The sequence below is a fragment of the Rhinolophus sinicus genome, chromosome 15, assembly GCF_057876585.1.
Source record: "Rhinolophus sinicus isolate RSI-liver-muscle chromosome 15, RSI-T2T, whole genome shotgun sequence".
Lineage (NCBI taxonomy): Eukaryota > Metazoa > Chordata > Mammalia > Chiroptera > Rhinolophidae > Rhinolophus > Rhinolophus sinicus.
This window is the reverse complement of record NC_142515.1, coordinates 64,904,039-64,927,949: the sequence shown is the minus strand read 5'-3', so window position 1 is coordinate 64,927,949 and position 23,911 is coordinate 64,904,039. Positions and strand designations below refer to the sequence as shown.

Sequence of the window (23,911 nt, the reverse complement as noted above, 5' to 3'; positions counted from 1 at the left end):
ATTTACACCCCTCACAAAGTGATAACCCCCTCCCCGAATCTACTATGCCTCTGACATCGTATATAGCTGTACTCCACATCCTGTGACTATATATATATATGTATATATGTATATATATGTATATATATGTATATATGTGTATATGTATAAATGTATAATTTTACATATATACATATATATACATATACAAAATTACAGCTGACATTCAGTATTATTCAGCTTCAGCTTCAGGTATACAGTGCAGTGGTCAGGCATCTATACCATCCCTGAAGTGGTCTCCCTAATAAGACAAGTGCCCATCTGACAGCCTACAAAATCTTTACAACATTATTATTTATTTATTTTTTTAAAGATTTTATTGGGGAAGGGGAACAGGACTTTATTGGGGAACAGTGTGTACTTCCAGTACTTTTTCCAAGTCAAGTTGTTGTCCTTTCAATCTTAGTTGTGGATGGCACAGCTCAGCTCCAGGTCCAGTTGCTATTGTTAGTTGCAGGGAGTCAACAAATTGAACCTGCAACCTTGTGGTTGAGAGGACGTGCTCCAACCAACTGAGCCATCCGGGCGCTCAGCGGCAGCACAGGTCAAGGTGCCGTGTTCAATCTTAGTTGCAGGGGGTGGAGCCCACCATCCCTTGCGGGAGTCGAGGAATCAAACTGTCAACCTTGTGGTTGAGAGCCCATTGGCTCATGTGGGAATCGAACCGGCAGCCTTCGGAGTTAGGAGCACTGAGCTCCAACCACTTGGGCCACGGGGCCGGCCCCTTTACCACATTATTGATTATATTCCCCAAACTGTCTTTCGTATCCCCGTGGCAATCCTGTAGCTACCAATGTGTGCTTTCTAATCCCCTCACCTTCCTCCTCATCTAGCAACCATCAATGTTTCTCTGTATCTCTGAGACTACTTCTGATTAGTTTGCTCATTTATTCTGTTCTTTAGATTCCACATGTAAGTGAGTTTCTATATGTAAGTCTTTCTCTGTCTGACTTATTTCACTTAGCATAATGTCCTCTAGGTCCATCCATATCGTTGCAAATGGTTAAGATTTCATTCTTCTTTATGGCCAAGTAATCCTCCATTGTATACATGTACCACAGTTTCTTAATCCAGTCATCTACTGATGGGCATTTTGGTTGTTTCCATGTCTTGGCTATTGTGAACAGTGCTGCAATAAACATAGGGCTGCACAATGTATCTTTTTGAATCAGCATTTTGGATTTCTCTGGATAGATACCTAAGAATGAAATTACTGGGTCATAAGGTAGTTCCATTTCCAGTTTTTTGAGATACCGCCATACTATTTCCCATAGTGGCTGCACCAATCTGCAATCCCACCAGCAGTGCACGAGGGTTCCCTTTTCTCCACATCCTCACCAGCACTTGTTGTTCGTTGAGTTATTGATAATAGCCATTCTGATCAGAGTGAGGTAGTATCTCATTGTGGTTTTTATTTGCATTTCTCTAATGATTAGTGAGGTTGAGCATTTTTTCATAGGTCTGTTGGCCATCTGTATGTCCTTAGAAAAATGTCCCTTTATGTCCTCTGCCCATTTTTTAATTGGGTTGTTTTTTTGGTGTTGAGTTCAATGAGTTTTTTATAAACTTTGGATTTTGTCAGATGCTTTTTCTGTATTAACCCCTTACCAGATGTATCATTGACAAATATCTTCTCCCATTCATTAGGATGCCTTTTTTATTGATGGTTTCCATTGCTGCGAAAAAACTTTTGAGTTTGATATAATCCCATCTGTTTGTTTTTTTTCCCCACTTCCCTTGCCCAAGGGAATATATCAGGAAAAAATATTACTTATTACCAAGGGTAATGTCTGCAAACTTACTTCCTATATTTTCTTCTAAGAGTTTTATGGTTTCGGATCTTACATTTAAGTCTTTACTTCCTTTTGAATTTGTTCTTGTATATGGCGTAAGGAGGTGGTCCAGCTTCATTTTATTGCATATATCTGTCCAGGTTTCCCAGCACCACTTATTGAATAGATTGTCTTTACCCCAATGTAAATTCTTGCTGCCATTGTCATAAATTACCATATAGGTATGGATTTATTTCTGGGTTACTTTGTTCCATTGATCTATGTGTCTGTTTTAATGCCAGTACCATGCTGTTTTGATTTCTATAGACTTGTAGTACGATTGAGGTAGCGTGATACCTCCCACTTTACTATTTCTTAAGATTACTGTGGCTATTCGGGGTCTTTTATAAATTATAGGATTATGTGTTCTATTTCTGTGAAAAATGTCATTGGTAGCTTGATAGAAATTGTGTTGAATCTATATATTGTCTTAGATAGTATGGACATTTTTTAACTATAATAACTCTTCTTATCCATGAGCATGGAATGTGTTTCCATTTATTTGTATCTTCTTTAATTTTTGTCAGTGTCTTATAATTTTCTGAGTACAGGTCTTTTACTCCTTTCGTTCAATTTATTCCATTTTATACTTTTTTTAGCAATTGTAAATGGGATTGTTTTCTTAATTTCTCCTTCTGATAGTTTATTATTGGTGTATACAAATGCAACTGACTTCTAAATATTAATTTTGTATCCTGCTACTTTACTAAATTCATTTATCAGTTTTAATAGTTTTCTGGTGAAGTTTTTGGGGTTCTCTCTATATAGTATCATGTCGTCTGCATATAACGACAATTTTACTTCCTTCTTTCCAATTTGGATGCTTTTTATTTCTTTTCCTAGTCTGACGGCTATAGCTAGAACTTCCGAACTATGTTGAATAAAAGTGGTGAAAGTGGAAACCCTTGTCTTGTTCCTGATCCTAAAGGGAAAGGTTTTAGCTTTTCCCTATTGAGTACGATGTTAGCTATGGGTTTATCATATATGGCCTTTATTATGTTGAGATATGATCCCTCCCTCTATTCCCACTTTGCTAAGAGTTCTTATCATAAATGGATGCTGGATTTTGTCAGATGCTTTTTCTGCATCTATTGATATGACCATATGATTTTTATTTTTCATTTTGTTAATGTGGTGTATCACATTAATTGATTTACGGATATTGAACCCACATTGCAAACCAGGAATGGTTCCCACTTGATCATACTGTATGATCTTTTTAATGTATTGCTGAATTGTTTGTTAATATTTTGTTGAGGATTTTTGCATCTATGTTCATTAGGGATATTGGCCTGTAGTTTTCTTTTTTTTGTAATATCTTTGTCTGGTTTGGAGATCAGGGTGATAGTGGCCATGTAAAAAGAATTTGGGAGCCTTTCCTCCTTCTGGATTTTTTGGAATAGTTTGAGAATAGGTGATAATTCTTTTCTGAATGTTTGGTAAAATTCACCTGTAAAGACATCTGGTGCAGGGCTTTTGTTTGTTGGGAGCTTGTTGATTACTGATTCAATTTCACTGGTAATAATCAGTCTATTCAGATTTTTGTGTTTCTTCTTAATTCAGCCTTGGAAGGTTGTATGCTTCTAAAAAAATTATCAATTTCTTCCAGATTTCTTCCAAATTTTTAATTTGTTGGTGTACAGTTGCTTATAGTATTTTCTTAAAATTTTTTTGCATTTCTGCAGTGTCTGTTGTCACTTCTCCTCTTTCGTTTCTGATTTTATAAATTTGGATCCTCTCTCTCTTTTTTTTGATGAGTCTGGCAAAAGATTTATCGATTTTGTTTATGTTTTCAAAAAACCAGCTCTTGGTTTCTTTGATGTTTTTATTTTCTTGGTCTCTATTTCATTTATTTCCTTCCTTGTACTCCCTTTGGGTTTATTTTGCTGTTCTTTTTCCAGTTCCCTTAGGTGTAAGGATAGACTGTTGATTTGAGATTTTTCTTGTTTCTTTAGGTAGGCCTGCATTGTTATGAATTTCCCTCTTAGGACTGCTTTCACTGCATCCCATAGATTTTGGGTTGTTGTGTTTTCATTTTCATTTGTCTCGAGATACCTTTTGATTTCTTCCTTGATCTCACTGTTGACCCATTCATTATTTAGTAACATGTTTTTCAGCCTCCAAGCATTTGTGTGTTTTCCAGTTTTTTTTCTTGTAATTGATTTCTAATTTCATAGCATTGTGGTCAGAGAAGATGCTTGATTTGATTTCAACTTTCTTAAATTTACTGAGACTTGTTTTGTGGTCTAACATGTGATCTATCTTGGAAGAGGTTCCATGTGCTAAAGAAGAATGTATAATCTGCAGCTTTGGGGTGAAATGCTCTAAAAATATTGATTAAATCCAACTGGTCTAAAGTGTCAGTTAAGGCTACTGTTTCCATATTGATTTTCTGTCTGGAGGATCTGTCCTTGTTGTCAGTGGTGTGTTGAAGTCCCCTACTATGATAGTGTTACTGTTGATCTCTGTCTTTCTGTCAGTCAATATCTGTTTTATATATTTAGATGCTCTTATGTTGGGTGCATAGATGCTTACTAGGGTTATGTCCTTTGTTGGATAGATCCCTTTATTATTATGTCGTGCCTTTCTTGGTCTTTTATTATATTCTTCGTTTTATAGTCTATTTTGTCCAATATAAATACTGCTACTCCAGCTTTTCTGTCATTTCCATTTGCAAGAAATATCTAATTCCATCCCTTTACTTTCAGCCTGTGTGTGTCTTTGATCTGAAGTGAGTCTCTTGTATACAGCATATGCATGGGTCTTGTTTTCTTATCCACTCAGCCACCCTGTGTCTTTTGACTGGAGCATTTAATCCATTTACATTTAAAGTGATTGTTGATAGGTACATAGTTATTGCCATTTTGTTATTTGTATTTCTGGTCTTTGCTAGTTTGCTTTTATCTTTCTTCTGCCTAAAGAAGACATTAACATTTCCTGCAATGCTAGCTTGGTGGCAATGAATTCCTTTAGCTTATTCTTTTCCCAGAAGCTCTTTATCTCTCCTTCAAGTTTAAATGATAGCCTTGCTGGGTAAGGCAATCTAGGTTGTAGGCCTTTGTTTTCCATCATTTTCAATATTTCCCGGCACTCTCCTCTGGCTTGCAATGTTTCTGTAGAAAAGTCAGCTGATACTCTTATCAGAGCTCCCATTTAAGTAACTTGCTGTCTATCTCTTACTGCTTTTAGGATTCTTTGTATTTTACTTGTGCCATTTTAACTATAATGTGTCTTGGTTTGGGCCTGTTTGGGTTCATCTTGTGTGGAACTCTCTGGCCTTCCTGGGCTTGTATGACTACCTTGATTTTTAAATGATCAACAAGCCTGGCATACTTTGGATATATCCCACTTGGTCATGCCGTATAATTCTTTTTATACATTGTTGGATTTAGTGTGCAAATATTTTGTTGAAAATTTTCATCTACGTTCATTAGAGATATTGGTCTATAGTTTTCTTTTATTGTAATGTCTTTGTCTGGTTTGGAAACTAAGGTAACGTTGGCCTCATGGAATGAGTTAGGAAGTATTCCCTCTGTTTCTATCTCCTGGAAGCAATTGTCAGGAGTGACTCCCTGATATTTGACCCAGGCAACTTGGATGGATGGAGGTACCATTAATTGAGATAGGTAAATTTGGAGCTGAAACAGGTTTGGAAGAGTTTAGTTTTAGGTATGGTAATTTTGAGATAATTATTTCACATTCAAAGGGATATGTTGACTAGGCTAGACATGTTTGCCTATGGTTCAGGACAGAAATCCAGGCTAGGGAGAAAAATTTGAGAGTCTTCAATATTTAGCTAGTAGGATGAGATCTCCAAGAGAGTAAGTCTACACTGAAAAAGAGAAGAAACCCAAGGGCACTACAAAATTAAGAGGTCAGGGAGTTGACACTGAGCAGCCAAGGAGGTTGAGGGGGAGTGGCAGAAGAGGTAATAACAAAGCCAAGAGAAGGTTGTATCTTGGGAATAAAATGTTTCCAGAAGGAGGGAGTGATCAGCTGCTTTGATAGGCCCAACAGGAAGAGAAATGAGAATTGACTATTGGATTTAGCAAACAGAGTTTCATTGGTGACTTTGATTGCATAACTAAGTTGGTATCAGCCAGATTTCTACAATTTAAAGTTACTATTTTAATTTTGTAATTAGTAAATATCTAGTGAGGAGCTACCTTGATGCTATGCAAACATTCCATTTCTTCTTATCATTTTGGCCAATAATTTTAGTATTTACTGATGGCCTTGCCAAGAACAGTTGTTACTGTAATATTTGCCTGACAAAAGATTTTTCTATTTCTCTTATTCTTTACACATTATGGGCATTCTACTGTAAGGAAAAGCTGTTCCTTAGCCCTTATTCTCTATTTACCCAATTATTTACTTACATCAGCATGGACTCATAGATATTTATTCTATGGGTTATAATCTATTGTTATTGTTATTTGATTACTGAAATTGTCCTAAGTTTGACTATCAGGAGTACCTTTAAACTGGCTCATATGTCCTTTTGAAATGTCCCCATCATTTTTAAGGCATATCCTTGCTATGCATCGTACCACAAGATAGTCCAGGTTCATCTTTATTTTCCTGCCTCAGTCCTGGCATCAGTCATTTCTCCAAGGTTACTTTTATTGGAATGGTATTTAGAAACCAAGACCCAAGTGCTAAGTGTGCTCATTGCTATTGTATCTAGGCCTTCATAACAGACAGAGATAGAAAATATGTATATTTACTACACACATATAAACGTGCTTCTGTACTCACCCAAATTTCATGTATATTAAAACTCAGGAATTCATACAGATACCTCCAATTCCAATTTATCACCACAGTGTTCATTCTAGCCTTTTCCCTTTCCTCATGTGTAACCTCTTTCTCTCACAGTGAAGAGCAGTTCACATTATCCACAATATATTTACTTATTTGCTCAAACTTACTATACACGTAAATTACTTTAGAATCACTAACCTCTATGTTATAAATAAATTTACCAACTAGAATAATATATTTGTGTGCAGTCCTCAGCTTATAGTATACAAGTCAAAATACTGCATTTTCTTCATCCATTCATCTGTCAATAAACATTTAGGTTGCTACCATCTGTTGGCTATTATGGATAATGATGCAATAAAATGGGTGTGCAAACATCTCTTCCAGATCCTGATTTATTTTAATATATATCCAGAAATAGGATTGTTGGATCATAAGATAGTTCTATTTTTAATGTTTTGAGGAGCCTCCATACTGTTTTCCATTGTGGCTGCACAATTTTATACACAAGGGTTCTAATTCCTCCACATCCTTGCCAACACCTGTGATTTTCTGAGTTATTGTGTTTTTTTTTTTTCCTTTATAGTGAACATTGCATTGGGTGTGACATCTTATAGTGGTTTTCATTTGCATTTCCCTGATTAGTAATGTTGACTATCTTTTTATATGCTGATTAGCCATCTATATGTCTTCTTTGGAGAAATGTCTATGCAAGTCCTTTGCTCATTTTAAAATCAGATTGTTTTTGTTGCTGCTAAGTGCAGTCTAATTCTTTTGCTTTATAAGTTATTTGACTGTGTGTGTGCGTGCGTGTGTGTGTGCATTGTGTGAGAAACTGTTAAGGATTTTATCTTTATCAGTGAAATCAAATAGTTCTGGGTGAATTTTTCCAGGTTACCTAATAGATCCTTTCAATGTGTAGATTCAGGTCTTTTCATATTTCTGGAAGTTTTCCAGAATTATAGTTTTATTTCTTTTTATCAAGAGGCAACCATTATTAATTTATTGATGTATTCCCTTCAAGCCTTATTTTTATTAAATTTATTGGGGTGACATTAGTAAAATTACATAGGTTTCAAGTGTACATTTATATAAAACATCATCTATATATTACATTGTGTGCTCACTACCCAGAGTCAGTTATCCTTTCATCACTATATATTTTACCCCCTTTTCCCTTTTCTATCACCCCCATTAGTTCTGTGTCATTGTTTTTCTTTTGAGAGAGATAGAAAGAGATGTCAATTGATTGAATGGTTTATAAAAAATTGGCTCATGTGATCATGGAGGGAGGCAAGTCCTAAACATGCAGGGTGGGCTGGCAGGTTGGAGACCCAGAAGAGTTGAGGCTACAGGTCTAGTCTGAAAGCCAGCAGGGTGGAGACCCAGGAGAGGGTCCAGTTTGGTCCAGTTTGAACCTGAAGACGGTTTGCTATGGAACCAGGAGGAGCCAATGTTGCAGATGAAATCCGAAGCCTAAATGAAGAATTCTTTCTTATTCAAGAGAGAGGCTGGTCTTTTTGTTCTATTCAGTCCTTCAACTAACTGGATGAGGCCCACCCATATTATGGAGGGCAATCTGCTTTATTCAAAATCCCAATTTAAATGTTAATCTCATCCAAAAATACCCTCACAGGAATACTCAGAATAATGTTTGACCAAATATCTGGGCAACTCATGGTCCAGTCAGGTTGACACATAAAATTAACCATCATACCATCTCTTCCCTTCTATTTTCTACTTTATCCTTTCAATCTCTCAGTTCTCTATCCTCATTGCAATAAGAGCCCCCCCCCCCCCAAAATTCCTCCCATTTTGTTTGCACATGAACAGTATACTCATCATTTTATATCACTAGGGGAAAGAAGGCTGTGGTCCTCCTCTAATAGTCATGCTTTAAGGGACTTGCCATCTACTCCAAGTAACTTTTCTAAGGATTCCTCCCAAAGTTCTTACTCAAAGAAAAATTCTGGAATCAGTTGTTAAAATAATAATGTTTTCAAATACCCGTAGTAGAAAGACACTTCCTTAACTTAAAAAAAAAAAAAAAGAAACGGAATCTACCAAAAAATTTTAAAACCATATTATTCCCTTAAGATAACAAGGGTGTACATAAGAATGAGTAGAATATAAAGGAAGCATTTTCAGTAACTGAAGTCACTCACTGTCATAGTTGTTAGAGCAGTAGTTTTACTCCATTCTCTTCCCTACAAAATCAGTGAAAATATTAATATAAAAAGTTCCACCCTCAAATAACAAAAAGAAGTACACATAATTCGAGATCACAGTTTATAAAGATTTTCTACCAAATGTAGCAGAGAAACATGAGGAAAAACTAAGGAGAGCAATGAGAACCAGCATTGGCTCCTCAGACACATGGAAGGGGGCACTTCCCTTAAAGTATAGCAGAGGCTTTGGTTTCCAGTTAAGATGGAATAACAGAGACCAAATGTATCCTCCTACCTGAAATAATAAAAATAAAACAAGACAAATATATGAAACTATGGATACCAAGACACTAAAACATCAAGCAATAAAAAGAAAGTGATCTCTGAAAGGTGGTAAACAAATCAAGTGAACCCCAAGACTGCCCCAGCTTACTTCTCTGAGAGAACTTCCAAGCCATGCACAGAGAGGGGAAACTGAGGTGAATATCAGCAGACTCAGAGAGCTGAAAAGTGGAGCTAAGAGTCCAAGGACACAAAGGTAGAGAAGAGTTCATTGAGCAGAAGAGTACCAGAGAGAAAAGAACGACAAAACAGAGATGCACAGAGGGTGCCATTTGAATATCCAGCAAAACACTGATCAGCATGTGCTTATATTGAAACTACCTCAGGGTAAGAAGGAACCATCTGAAAGAGAACACTGCACAGCACTCACACAGGACTGGACTGGAAAAAAAATCTCAAAATTCATCTCACAATGGGTAGCACATTCAGGAAGATCTTACCTCAGTAATAGGGAATAATTAGACCTAAAGTGAATATTGGTCCAGTCACACTTAAAAAATCGTAAAATCAAGAACAGAAAAGATCAAACTGATTAAAAGTAATTTAAATATATCACAAAATAAAGTTCAAGAAGATCTGTAGAATACAAAAATATCCAGTACCCAAAAGAAAATTCACAATGTCAGGCATCTGGTCAAAGATTTCCAGGCATGCAAATAAACAGAAAAACACAATATTTCATCGGAAAAAAATAATCAGAGACACAGAAAACTTACAAAGAGGCAAGACTTACCAGAGAAGAATATTAAAAGTTATTATATTTATACTCTATATGTTCAAAAACTGAAGTAGGGACAAAAAAGACTTTAAAGACTCAATTCAGACTTTTAGAGATAAAAACTACAATTCCAGGATGAAACTTTTAGAGATTAAAAACTACAATTTCTACTAGACAGGACTAACAACAAATTAGAATTTGGAGAAAAATAAATGGTGAAGTTGAAGACATAGCAACAGTGACACTAAGCAAAACAAAACAGGGAACAACAAAAAGTGTCAGAAAAAAACAATGAAGAAAACATCAGTGAGCTGTGGAACAACTTCAAGCAACCTACTATACCAGTACCTTGAGTCTGCAAAAAAGAAGAGACAGAAGGGAGAACAACAAAAAATACTTTTAAAATAATGGTTTAAAATTTTCCAAACTTGAAGAAAACTATAATACTCACAGATCCTAAACACTAAACACAAGAAACATTTAGAAAACCATAGAAAGATATAACACTAATCATTTTGCTCAAAACCAGTGATAAAGGGAAAATCTTAGAAGCAGCCAGAAAAATATAAAGATATCTACATACAGAAATAAAATGATGATAGAATTTTTCTTAAACTATTCCAGAAGATAGCAAAGCAACATATTTAATGTACTGAGAAGAAGAAAAAAAGTCAAGCTAGAATGCTTTTTCAGCTAAAATAACTTAAAGGATGAGGATGTTGGGGGAAACAGTGGAGTAAGGAATTCTAAAAGCACATCTCCCATAAAAGAAACTGAAAAATGGCAAAAACTCTCAAAATCAACATTTAAAGAACTCTGGAAACTGACCAACTGCTTATAACAACTCAGCAAGTACTTATTACAAAAAATGCTGAAATTTGTTAAGAGCAATGAGCTCTTTTGTGGTATTTTAATTCACACTAACCCAGCCTCTACTCCCCAGGTCTGCAGCAGTCTTCAAATTAACAGCTTTGTTCTCAGTACCAGTACCAGGGGGAACACAAAGAACCTCATTCATACACAAAAAAATCAAAATTATTTGTTTTGAGTTATCTGGTGCCTTACTAGAAGATCCTTTCAAATGGCTTTCTTTAGCTCACCTAACTCAGAACTTACTCAGCACTAAAAGCCATTACCAGAGGGGTGTTTGTTCAAAGCATTAATGAGCAAATGTTTTAGTTGTTGCATCCTGAGGAAATGAAAAAAGTTGGGGAAAACAACTTAGATTACTCAAACATATTGGGAGGGGAAGGAAGGTGAATAAGCTGCTGTCAGAATCTCTTACGTACTCCTGGGAACCTAGAAGGTACCACACATGCTCGAAGGTGTGCAAATGCTCAGGAGAGAGCTGAGAAGGCACTAAGCTCTCAGTTCTCTCTAACTTTCAGGTACTACATAGCCAGGATGGGAAGGCTAAAACAGAGCTATAAACTTCCTGGCTAAGTGTTGAAGGTGTGCCCCAACACACAAACACACAGAGTCCCTAAGAGAATGTTTTATTTCAATCATTTAAAAAAGTCTCTGTCCACTCAACTGACCATTATGATAATGCTAATGAAACAAAGACTGCATGGCCATAAACATAAAAAAAAAAAAAAAGAGCAGACTTTACATAATTAATTCAGAGGGGGGAAAAAACTGGGGAGGAGGAAAATCTAATCATCTTATATCCAGAGTTGTCACATTGTGATCAAAATGTTGAAAACCAGTCAAGTTTCAACAAAAACTACAAAGCACAGAAAGAACAAAAACAAGTAAACAAACAAACAAACAGTAAACCCAGACAGTATAGCCTATACACTGGGGAAAAGCAAATAATAGTAAAAATTTGTCTCTGAGGAAACTGAGAAGTTAGATTTATTAGACAAAGACTTGAAGTCAGTTATTTTAAACATGTTACAAGAGCTGAAGGAAATCAGGAACAAGGAATGAAAGAAAACCATATCTTACCAAATAGAGAATATCAATAAATATTTAGAAATAATAAAGCTAAATAGATATTATAGAGGTCAAAAAGTACAATAACTGAAATGAAAAATTCACGAGAGAGGCTGAATACCAGATTTGAGCTGGCAGAAGACAGAAGTAGTGAACTTTAATGTAGGTTCCTTGACTACCTGCTCTGAAAAACATACAGGAAAAAGAATGATGAGAAGTCAACAGTGCCTAAGAGACCTGTAGGACAGCATGAAGCATACCATCTGCATAATGGGAGTCCTAGAGGAAAAAGAGAGAGGGACAGAAAAAATAGTTGAAGAAATAATGGCCCACAAATTCCCAAATTTGATGAAAAAAACATTAACCTACATATCCAAGCATCTCAATTAACTCTAATCCGATAAATTCAAAGAGATAGACAGTGAGATACAGCATAATTAAACTTTCAAAAACAAAGAGAATCTAGAAAGCAGCAAGAGAGAAGCTACTTATCATGGAAAGGGATGTTCAATTAGATTAACAGTTGTTTCTCATCAGAAACCATGGAAAAAAACAGAAGGCAGAGAGATGACATATTCAAAGTGCTGACAGAAAAAAGAAACTACCAACCAATATTCTATATACAAAGAAATTATCCTGTAAAAATGGGGAGAAACAAAGACAATCCCAGACAAACAAAAACTGAGAATTCGTTGTTAACAGACCTGTCATACAAAAAGTGTTAAAAGGAGTCCTTCAGGCTAAAATGAAAGGACTCTAGAGACTAACTTGAATCCACACACTATTAAAGAACACTGGTAAAAAAAAAAAAAACAATATAGATAAATACAAAAGATAATATTAATATATTTTTTGTTTGCAACCCCTATTTTTCTTATCTGATTCAAAGAAAAGTGCATAAAGCAATAATTATGAATCTGTGTTGATGGACACACAATGTATAAAGATGTAATAACAGCACAAATGAGAGGATAAAGCTATTTAGCAGCAAAGTTATTATATACTATTAAAATTAAGTTGGTAGTAATCTGGACTGCATTTTAATAAATTAAAGATGCTAATAGTATTTACCAAGGCAACCACTAAGAAAATAACTCAAAAACATATAACTAAAAAAAGATAAGGGAATTAAAATGATAAACTAGAAAATCTTTACATAACAGAAAAAGCAATAATGGAGAAACAGAGGAACAAAAAATATATTATAACAAACATAGAAAACAAATAGCAAAGTGACAGAAGTTCTGCCAACCAGTAATTATATCACATTTAAGTGGATTTAAACACTCTAATTACAAGGCAGAGATTGAGAGAACAGACCAAAAAAATCAAGATGATGAAACCAAAGGACTGAAAAAGGTATGCCATGCAAATAGTAACCAAAAGAGAGCTAGATTGGCCATACTAATATCAGAAAAAAATCGACTTAAAAAAATTGTTACAAGAAACAAAGAATATAATGATAAAAGGGTGAATCCACAACAATGCATTAAAAAGATTATTCATCACGACCAAGTGGGGTTCGTTCCCAGCGCACAAGGATGGTTCAACATTCACAAATCCATCAATGGGAAACATCACATAAACAAAATAAAGGACAAAAATCATATGATTATATCAATTGATGCAGAAAAAGCATTTGACAAGATACAACATCCATTTATGATTAAAACACTTAATAAAATAGGTATAGAAGGAAAATACCTTAATATAATAAAGGCCATATATGACAAGCCTCAGCTAATCTCATAATTAATGGTGAAAAACTGAAGCCCTTTGCTCTACATTCAGGAACACGACAGGGATGTCCCCTATCACCTCTGCTTTTCAACATAGTGTTGGAAGTCCTTGCCAAAGCAATCAGGCAATCAGAAAGAAATAAAAGGCGTCCAAATTGGGAATGAAGAAGTTAAATTATCACTCTTTGCAGATGATATGATGCTATGTATAGAAAACCCTAAAGACTCTACCAAAAAGCTATTAGAAACAATCAACGAATACAGTAAAGTTGCCGGCTACAAAATCAACGTACAAAAGTCCACTGCATTCCTATATACTAACAATGAAATCTCAGAAAAAGAAATACAAAAACCGATTCCTTTTGCAGTTGCAGCAAAAAGAATAAAATACCTAGGAATAAACTTAACCAAGGATGTGAAGGACCTGTATGCTGAAAACTATAAGACATTTTTGAAAGAAACTGAATAAGACAAAAAGAAATGGAAAGACATTCCGTGCTCATGGATGGAAGAATCACCACAGTTAAAATGGCCATATTACCCAAAGCAATATACAGTTTTAATGCAATCCCCATCAAAATCCCAATGGCATTTTTTAAAGAAATAGAACAAAAAATCATCAGATTTGTTTGGAACCACAAAAGACCCCGAATAGCCAAAGCAATCTTAAGAAAAAAGAACAATACTGGAGGTATCACACTCCCTGACTTTAGCTTGTACTACAGGGCAACAATAATCAAAACAGCATGGTATTGGCAGAAAAACAGACACATAGACCAATGGAATAGAATTGAGAACCCAGAAATAAAACCACATAAATATGGACAAACAATTTTTGACAAAGAAGCTAAAAACATACAATGGAGCAAAGACAGCCTCTTCAATAAATGGTGCTCGGATAATTGGATAGCCACGTGCAAAAGAATGAAACTGGACTGCTATCTGTCACCATGTACCAAAATTAACTCAAAATGGATCAAAGACTTAAGCATAAGACCTGACACAATAAACTGCATAGAAGAAAACATAGGTACTAAACTTATGGACCTTGGGTTCAAAGAGCATTTTATGAATTTGACTCCAAAGGCAATGAAAGTAAAAGCTAAAATAAACAAATGGGACTATATGAAACTTAAAAGCTTCTGCACAGCAAAAGAAACAATTGACAAAATAAAGAGGCAACCAACCGAATGGGAAAAGATTTTTGCAAACGGTGTCTCCGATAAGGGGCTAATATCCAAAATATACAAGGAACTCATGAAACTCAACAACAAAAAACAAACAACCCAATTGAAAAATGGGTAGAGGACCTGAAGAGACGTTTCTCCAAAGAGGACATACAAATGGCAAATAGACATATGAAAAAATGCTCAACATCACTAATCATCAGAGAAATGCAAATAAAAATCACAATGAGATATCACCTCACCCCAGTCAGAATGGCTATCATCAACAAAACAAATAGTAACAAGTGTTGGAGAGGCTGTGGAGAAAAAGGAACACTCAAACACTATTGGTGGGAATGCAGACTGGTGCAGCTATTATGGAAGGCAGTGTGGAGGTTCCTCAAAAAATTATGAATAGAATTACCATATGACCCAGCAATCTCTCTCCTGGGTATCTACCCAAAAACTCTGAAAACATTTATACATAAAAACACGTGTGCTCCAATGTTCATTGCAGCTTTGTTTATGGTGGCCAAGACATGGAAACAGCCAAAATGTCCTTCGATAGATGAATGGATAAAGAAGTTGTGGTATATATACATAATGGAATACTATTCAGTGGTAAGAAAAGATGATATAGGAACATTTGTGACAACATGGATGGATCTTGAGAGTATGATGCTAAGCGAAATAAGTCAGACAGAAAAAGCATAGAACCCTATGATTTCACTGATATGTGGTATATAAACCAAAAACAACAAAAGAACAAGACAAACAAATGAGAAACAAAAACTCATAGACACAGACAATAGTTCATTGGTTACCAGAGGGTAAGGGGGATGGGGGTGGGAGATGAGGGTAAGGGGGATCAAATATATGGTGATGGAAGGAGAACTGACTCTGGGTGGTGAACACACAATGGGATTTATAGATGATGTAATACAGAATTGTACACCTGAAATCTATGTAATTTTGCTAACAATTGTCACCCCAATAAATTAAAAAAAAAACAAATACAATGATAAATTGAGAGAAAAAAAAGGGTGAATCCATCAACAAGATGTAACCATCATAAACATATATGCACGTAACAATCCAGACCCAAAATAAATAAAAACAAAAAGAATTCAAGGAAGAGATAGTAACAATGATAGTGGAGACTTCAATATCCCACTTTTAATAAAGGGTAGAACAACTAGATAGAAGCTCTGCAAGAAAAAACTTGAAAAGCATTATAAACCAACTACATATAACATCTATAGAGCACTCTATCCAACAAATTCATATTCTTCTCAAATGCACATGGAACAGTCTGCAGAATATACCATATGTCATGCCACAAGTTTCAATAAATTTAAGATGACTGAAATAATGCAAAATATGTCCTCCAACGAAATGGAATGAAATTGAAAATCAACAGCAAAAGCAAATTTGGAAAACCAACAAACACAAATTAAACACACTTTTAAAATCCCGAAGGGTCAAAAAAGAAAGAACAACAAAAATTTAAAACAATATTTTCAGATGAATTAAAACAAAAATACAACAAAATACCGGACTAAGCAATCACTGTGCTTAGAAAGACACTTATAGCTGTAAATACCTACAATAAAAAAGAGGAATGATCTCAAGTAGATAATTTAAACTTCTACCTTAAAAAACTGAAACAGAAGACTAAACTAAACTCAAAGCAAAAAGAAGGAAATAAATTATAAAGTGGAGATAATATAAACAAGAGAAAACTAATAAAACGAAAAGATGACCATTTGAAAAGAGCAACAAAATTGACAAAACTTTAGCTAGACAAAAAAAGAGACTCAATTTACAAAAATCAGGAATGAAAGTGGAAACATTATTGACCTTACAGAAATAAAAAGAATTATATAGGGATAGCACGAACAATTATATGCCAACAAATTAAATAACCTAGATGAAATGGAAAAATTCCTAGAAACTCGCGAACAATGAAAACTGAATCAAAAAACAATATCTGAATAGATCAATACAAAGTAGAGACTGAGTCAGTAATCAAAAAACTTCCAACAAAAAAAGCTCAGGACCAGACATCACTGCTAAATTCTCTCAAACATGTAATATATTAACACAATCCTTCATGAACTCTTCCAAAAAATAAAAAAGGATGGAACACTTAACAACTCATTCTATCAAGCCAGTATTACTGGGGTACACAAGACAAAGATATTATAGGAAAATAAAACTATCCCTTACGAATATAATTGCAAATATCCTCAACAAAAGACCAGCAAACAGAATCCAGCTGCATATTGAGAGGATTACATACCACACACAAGTGGGAATTCATCCCAGGAACGCAAGGTTGGGTCAACATACAAAAATGAGTCAATGTAACAGACCATATTAATACAATAACAGACAAAAACCACATGATTATCTCAATAAATACTGAACTTGCCTCTGACAAAATCCAACGCTCTTTCATGAGAAAACACTCAACAAACTAGTAATAGAAGGGAATTTCCTCAACCTGGTATAGGGCATTTATGAAAAACAAATTGGCTACCATCATACTGAAGGGTGCAAAAAAAAAAAAAAAAATGTACACATTTTAAAAGATGTTATCTATGTATTACTTTTCGAAGTTGAATTATGGTAGCAATTTTTAGCATGACATTCGTTCAAAAGATGGTGTTAATCAAATGAACGCTAGAGTCGTTCATTGTATTACAATTTTAATACAGTTTTTTTCCTTTCTTAAAATGTGTATACATTTTTTTTGGCACCCTCTGCATGTAATAGTAAAAGAATGAAAGTTTTCCCCCTAAGATCAGAAATAAGACAAGGATATCCACTTTTACCACTTCTGTTCAATGTTTTACTGAAGGTTTTAGTCAAGACGATTAAGAAACAAAAATAAAAAGCATTGAGATTGGAAAGGAAGAAGTAAAACCATCTATATTCATAGATGACATGATCTAATTATATGGAAATTCCTGAAGAATACACACACACACACAGAACTATTGCTAAGTCACTGAATTGCAGAAAATGATATCAATATAAAGTATCAGTTTTCTACACACTAATACTAATCCAAAAATAAAATTAAGGAAACACATTTACAATAAAATGTAAAATAAGAAAATACTTAGGAATAAATGTAAGAAAACAAATGCAAAGGTACACTGAAAACTACAAAACATGGTTGGAATTAATTAAAGAAGACAAATTAATAGAAAGATATCCTGTGTTCATGGATTGGAAAACTTACTATGATTAAGGTAGCACTATTCTCCAAATGAACTTTACAAATTCAATACAATCCCTATCAAAATTCCAAAAGCATTTTTTTACATAAATGGACAAGCTCATCCTAAAATTCACATGGAAATGCAAGAGATCCTGAATAACCAAAATAATCCTGAAAGAGCTTACTACAAAGATACAGTAATCAAGACAGTGTAGTACTGGCACAAGGATAGACAATGGATAGATCAATGGAACAAAACTGAAAAGCAAGAAAAAAACTCATATGTATGTGTTCAATTGATTTTTGACAAGGATTCCAAGACAATTCAGTGGGAAAAAAAATAGTACTTTTAACAAATGGTGCTGGAACAACTTTCAAAATCTTACATGTTGCACATGCAAAGGATTGAATTTGGACCCCTATCTTAAACCATATACAAAATCAATTCAATATGGATCAGGGAAAACAGTTGGGCAGCCCCTCAAAAAGTTAAACATAAAATTATCATATGACCCAGCAATTCCACACATAGGTGAAGAACCAAAGAATTGAATACAAGTACTCAAATACTTGTACACGTATGTTCATAGCAGCTTTATTCATAACAAACGTAAACTGGAAACATCAATGTCCATCAACTGAAGAATGGATAAACAAAACAGCATATCCATACAACGGAATATTATTCTGCTATAAAATGGAAAGGAAAACTGATATATGATACAACATAGATGAACCCCAAAAACATTATTGTATAATTCCATTTATATGAAATATCCAATATAAGTAAGTTGATAGAGACAGAAAGTAAATTAGATGTTGCTAGGAACTGGGAGAGAAGGGAATGAAAAATGATTATTTAATGGATTCAGGGCTTCATTTTGAAGTGATGAGAATATCTTGGAACTAGACAGAACTAAGGATGCACAATGTTATGAAGTTATTAAATGAGAAGAAGTTATTAAAAAAGAAGTATATGTTCCAAACAAAATAACAATATAAAACCTCAGAAAAAGACCTTAATGAAATGGAGATAAGTGATTTACTTGATAAGAGTTCAAAAGCCCATTGAATAATAGGCTTTACAATGGTTAATTTAATGTAATGTGAATTTTATTTTCATTTAAGAAAAGATGAAAAACCTAAATGTAAGAGCTAAAGCTATAAAACTAGAAAAAGACAAAAGGATAAATCATCATGACTTTAGGTTAGGCAAGATTCCTTAAAAACGAGAGCAGATTCTCCTTACTTCTCTGGATCCCCTTTAGATCTTACTTAGGCCCTGTGGTTGTCCCCACTCTTTGACCCAGATCAACACAGAAGTCACTTTTGGTTCCACTTCAAGATGGTGATATGGGAGGCTCCTGAACACACCTCCTCCCATAAACACGCTGAATGTACAGCTACACGTGGAACAATTCCCTCAGAGAAATCCAGAAACAAGCTAAATGATTCCTATCCACCAAGCGAATAAGAAAAACCCATACCTAAACAGGTAGGAGAGGCTGAGAAACAATCTTATCATAAATCCCATCCCTAGTGCAGCAACACACAACCAGGAAGAAATTTATAACTCCCAGCTTCTCCCTGAGGATCAAATGGTTTGGACCCCACATCTGGCACCCCAACTTTTAAAGCTTCCACGTACGAGATGGGCCCAAAAACATCTAGGTCTGAACACTAATGAGGCTTGCACCCATGAGACTGGCAAGGCTACATGGAACTAAGAGACAGGACTTCCGAGGCTCACGTGGACTCGCTGTGGACCACTCCCAGCACAGAGGCCGTGGACAGAAATGCCTGGTCTGTCCAGGAAAGACTCCCGTTTGTTTATGTTAACAGATGGAGCCGAAGGGATAGACTTTTAATTTAACACACATCAAGGGACCAACAGCAATACTCTGCAGAGACCAGGGAAGCCTGTTGGTGTCATCTTCACACTCTCCCTTTGCTTTGCTAGTATCTCCTGGACAGAAGCTTATACACAAGTTTGGCACTCTGATGTTTGCTGCCGCTGCCCAGGGGACTGTCTGACTCTGGTGGTCAGCACGGCTTCTGTTGATGGGTACACCAAAGGGACTGTGACAAACAGAAAGAGTCCTTGACCAGCTTTCCTCTTGGGGGACAGTGCAGAGGCAGCAGATATAAACAAAAAAAAAAGAGATATATGTACCCCTATCTTCATTGTAGCATTATTCACCATGGTCAAGACATGGAAACAAATGAAGTGTCCTTCAATAGATGATTGGATAAAAAAGATGTGGTACATATATACATTGAAATATTACTCAGCCATAAGAAAAGATGTAATACTCCATTTGCGAAAACATGGATGAATCTTGAGATTATCATGCTAAGTGAAAGAAGTCAGACAGAAAGTCAGGAACTATATGATTTCACTCATATGTGTGGTATAAAACTGAAAGCAACAAAGAATAAGAGAAACAAACAAACAAACAAAAACTCATATACACAGACAACAATTTAGTGGTTACCACAGGGTAAGGGGGGAAGGAGGTGGTAGAGGAGAGTAAATGGGAGTCAAATATATGGTGATGGAAGAACTGACTCTGGGTGGTGACTACACGATGTGATATATAGATGATGTATTATAGAATTGTACACTCTGAAAACTACATAATTTTATTAACCAATGTCACCCCAATAAATTTAATTAAAATAAAAATAAAATGCTGGAAAAAGATTATGTTATTAGCACACTAGTCAAAAGAAATATGGAGTGATTTCTATTAATATCCAATAAGGTAGATGTCAGGGCAAAAGTGATTTCCAAGGATAAAGAATGTCAGTTCATAATGATGAAGGGGCTAATGAAATCACGAGGACCTAAAATCCTAAAAATGTATACACCTAATAACAGAGCTTCAAAATACATGACACAGAAGCTAACAGAACTGTAAATTAGAAAAAGATAAATTCATAATTATAGTTGGAGATTTCAATACCCTTCTCTCAACAGTTGATAGAATGAGTAGATAAGGACATAGTATAACAGAATACTATCAAAGAAATTGACTTGATTGACATTTATAGAATACTACACCCGTAAATAATATACTCCTAAATAAAAGAAACACGTATTTTTCTCAAGTGTAAATGAAACATTTACCAAGACAGACCATATTCTGGACCATAAAACAAGTGTCTAAACATTTAAAGGAATTCAAACAATGCAGTATAATTAAATTATAAATTAATAACAGAGATTTCTAGAAATTCCCCAAAGTTTTAGAAACTAAACATTTTTCTAAAAGACTCATGGATCAAAAAAAATACATAAAAAATATTTCCAGTCAAGATTAAGGAGCAGGTAAATGCTGTGCCTGCATCCTCTCACGACCACATCAAAATTACAACTAAACTACAGAACAACCATCATTGAGAATTACCTGAAGTCTAGTTGAACTGAAGCCCTATAACTAGGGACATACAGAAAAAGCCTGGTATGAGGGGTTACCCACCTGTAACCATTAAAAATCAAAAGGATATCTCAGATGCAGAGATCCCCCCTGAGGAGCAAGTAGTCCCACTCCTGAGCTCCAGTGCTGGGGCAGCAGCTCACTAGGCGCCAGGGACATACCAGGAGGAACTGAATTGTCTGGTTCCAGGGCAAGGGCTGGAGACACAGCTTTGTCCCAGACAGAAGTGCTGGCAGAATCCAGTTTCTTTGTGGAGCCCTCCCCCATCCTAGTGTGCAGACTAAGGCCGATGCCATATCTCAGTCTCCATCAATCTCGATAAAAACATTCACCCCGCCCCTGGTCTCAGAGGGTGGGTGAAAAAGGAGGAAGGAATTAAGAAATATAAATTGGTAGTTACAAAATAGTCATGGGGATGTAAAGCATAGCATGAGGAATATAGTCAATAATATTGTAGTGTGTACGGTGTCAGATAGATATTAGACTTATTGGGGGGATCACTTCCTAAGTTATATAAATGTCTAACGTCTATGCTGTACACCTAAAATTAATATAACATCAAACATCAACTAATTGAAAAATTTTAAAAAGTATTAAAAATACATCAAAAGAAAAATTAGAAAGAATTTGAACTGAATGAAAATACAACATATCAAAATGTGTGGGGTGATATAATTAGCAGTACTTAGGAGGAAACTTAAAACACTAAATACCAGTATTTCGTAAGAAGGAATGTCTCAATGAACTTAGTCTCTCTTAAAAAATTAGAAAAAGAGCAAATTAAACCCCAAGTAAGCAGAAACATAATATGCGACAAGTAAGCAGAAACAAATTTATGAGACAAAAACAAGAGAAATGAGTTTTAAAATTGATAAAACTCATTTAAAAAAAAGACTATGCAAATTACGAGTATTAAGAATGAGAGGGGTGACATCACTACAGGTTACACAGATATTGAAAGGATAATAAAGGAATATTATAAACTATGCCAATAAAATTCAACAACTGATTAACAAAATCCTTTAAAAAAGCTACCCAAGCTCATTCAAGAACAAGATAACTTGAATAGCCCGATATTATTAAACATAATATCAATTCTACTCACTTCCAAAAAAAATTGCAGAAGGAATAGTCCCATTCATTCCATGATGACAGTATTACCTTATACCAAAACTAGACAAAGACATAACAAGATAAAACCAATATCTTTCATTAACACAGATATAAATATACTACACAAAGTTTCAGCAAACAGAATTCAACAACATATTAAGAAAAAAACAAAATGATGAACAAAGGTTAATTCCAAGAATGCTGGTCTAATATTTTAAAAATCAATTAATGTAAATAAGACAGAGAAAGACAAATACTGTATGATTTAACTTACATGTGGAAACCAAAAAACAAAATAAATAAAAAAAAACAAAACAGGAACAAACTCATAGATACAGAAAACATTTTGATGGTTGACAGATAGAAGGAAGGTTGGGAGGGATGGGTAAAAAAGGGGAAGGAATTAAGAAGTACAAATTGGTAGTTACAAAATAGTCACGGGAATATAAATTATAGCATAGGGAAAATAGTCAATAATATTGTAATAACTATGTATGGTGCCAGATGGGTACTAGATTTATTAAGATGATCACTTTATAAGTTACATAAATGTCTAATCACTATGTTGTCAAACTGAAACGAATATAATATTGTATGTCAACTATAATAGAAAAATAAAAAATTATTTTTAAACAGGATCAAAAATTAATATATGGTGATGGAAGGAGAGCTGACTCTGGGTGGTGAACAATGTGATATACAGATGATGTATTACAGAATTGTACACTTGAAACCTATGTAACTTTACTACTATCAGCCCAATAAACTTTAATTAAAAAAATATATTTTAAAAAATCAATGTAACTGAACTTTTAGAGGAAAATATAGAAGAAAATTTTTGTGATCTCAGATTAGTCAAAGATTTCTTAGATATGACATCTATATCCTTAAAACATTTTTTTTTGGATAAGTTGGAGTTCAGCAAAATTAAAATTTCTACTCTTCAAAAAAAAACACTGTTAAAAGAATAAAAAGACAAGCCACAGCTTGGAAGAACATCTCAGCAAAACATGTATGTATCTGATTAAAGACCCATATTCAAAACATATAAAGATTCTGAAAACTCAACAATAAGAAAACAAACAACCCAATTTAAAAAAAAATGGGTAAAAGAGTTGAATATACACTTCAACAAAGAATATATATGGATGGCAAATAAACTCATGAAGATCTTCAATATCATTAGTCATTAGAGAAACTAAAACCACAATGAGATATTACTACATGCCCATTAGAACGACTAAAATTAAAAAGATTGACCACACCAAATCTTGACAAGCATATAAAGAAAAAACACTCTTTCATGCTTCTCAGTTGCATCCTCTTACCTCCACCCACAAGTAATCACCATTCTAAATCCATTGTGAATCATTCCTCTGCCTTTTGCTATTGTTATTGCTATTGCTTTATTTCACTGTGTGGT

At 34.6% G+C, this 23,911-nt stretch overlaps 1 protein-coding gene across 13 annotated transcripts in view; it reads right to left on the bottom strand.

The window, feature by feature from the left end:
• ZFAND4 (zinc finger AN1-type containing 4) overlaps positions 1-23,911 on the bottom strand; it is a 107,253-nt gene that overhangs the window by 54,596 nt on the left and 28,746 nt on the right. The window lies entirely within an intron of this gene.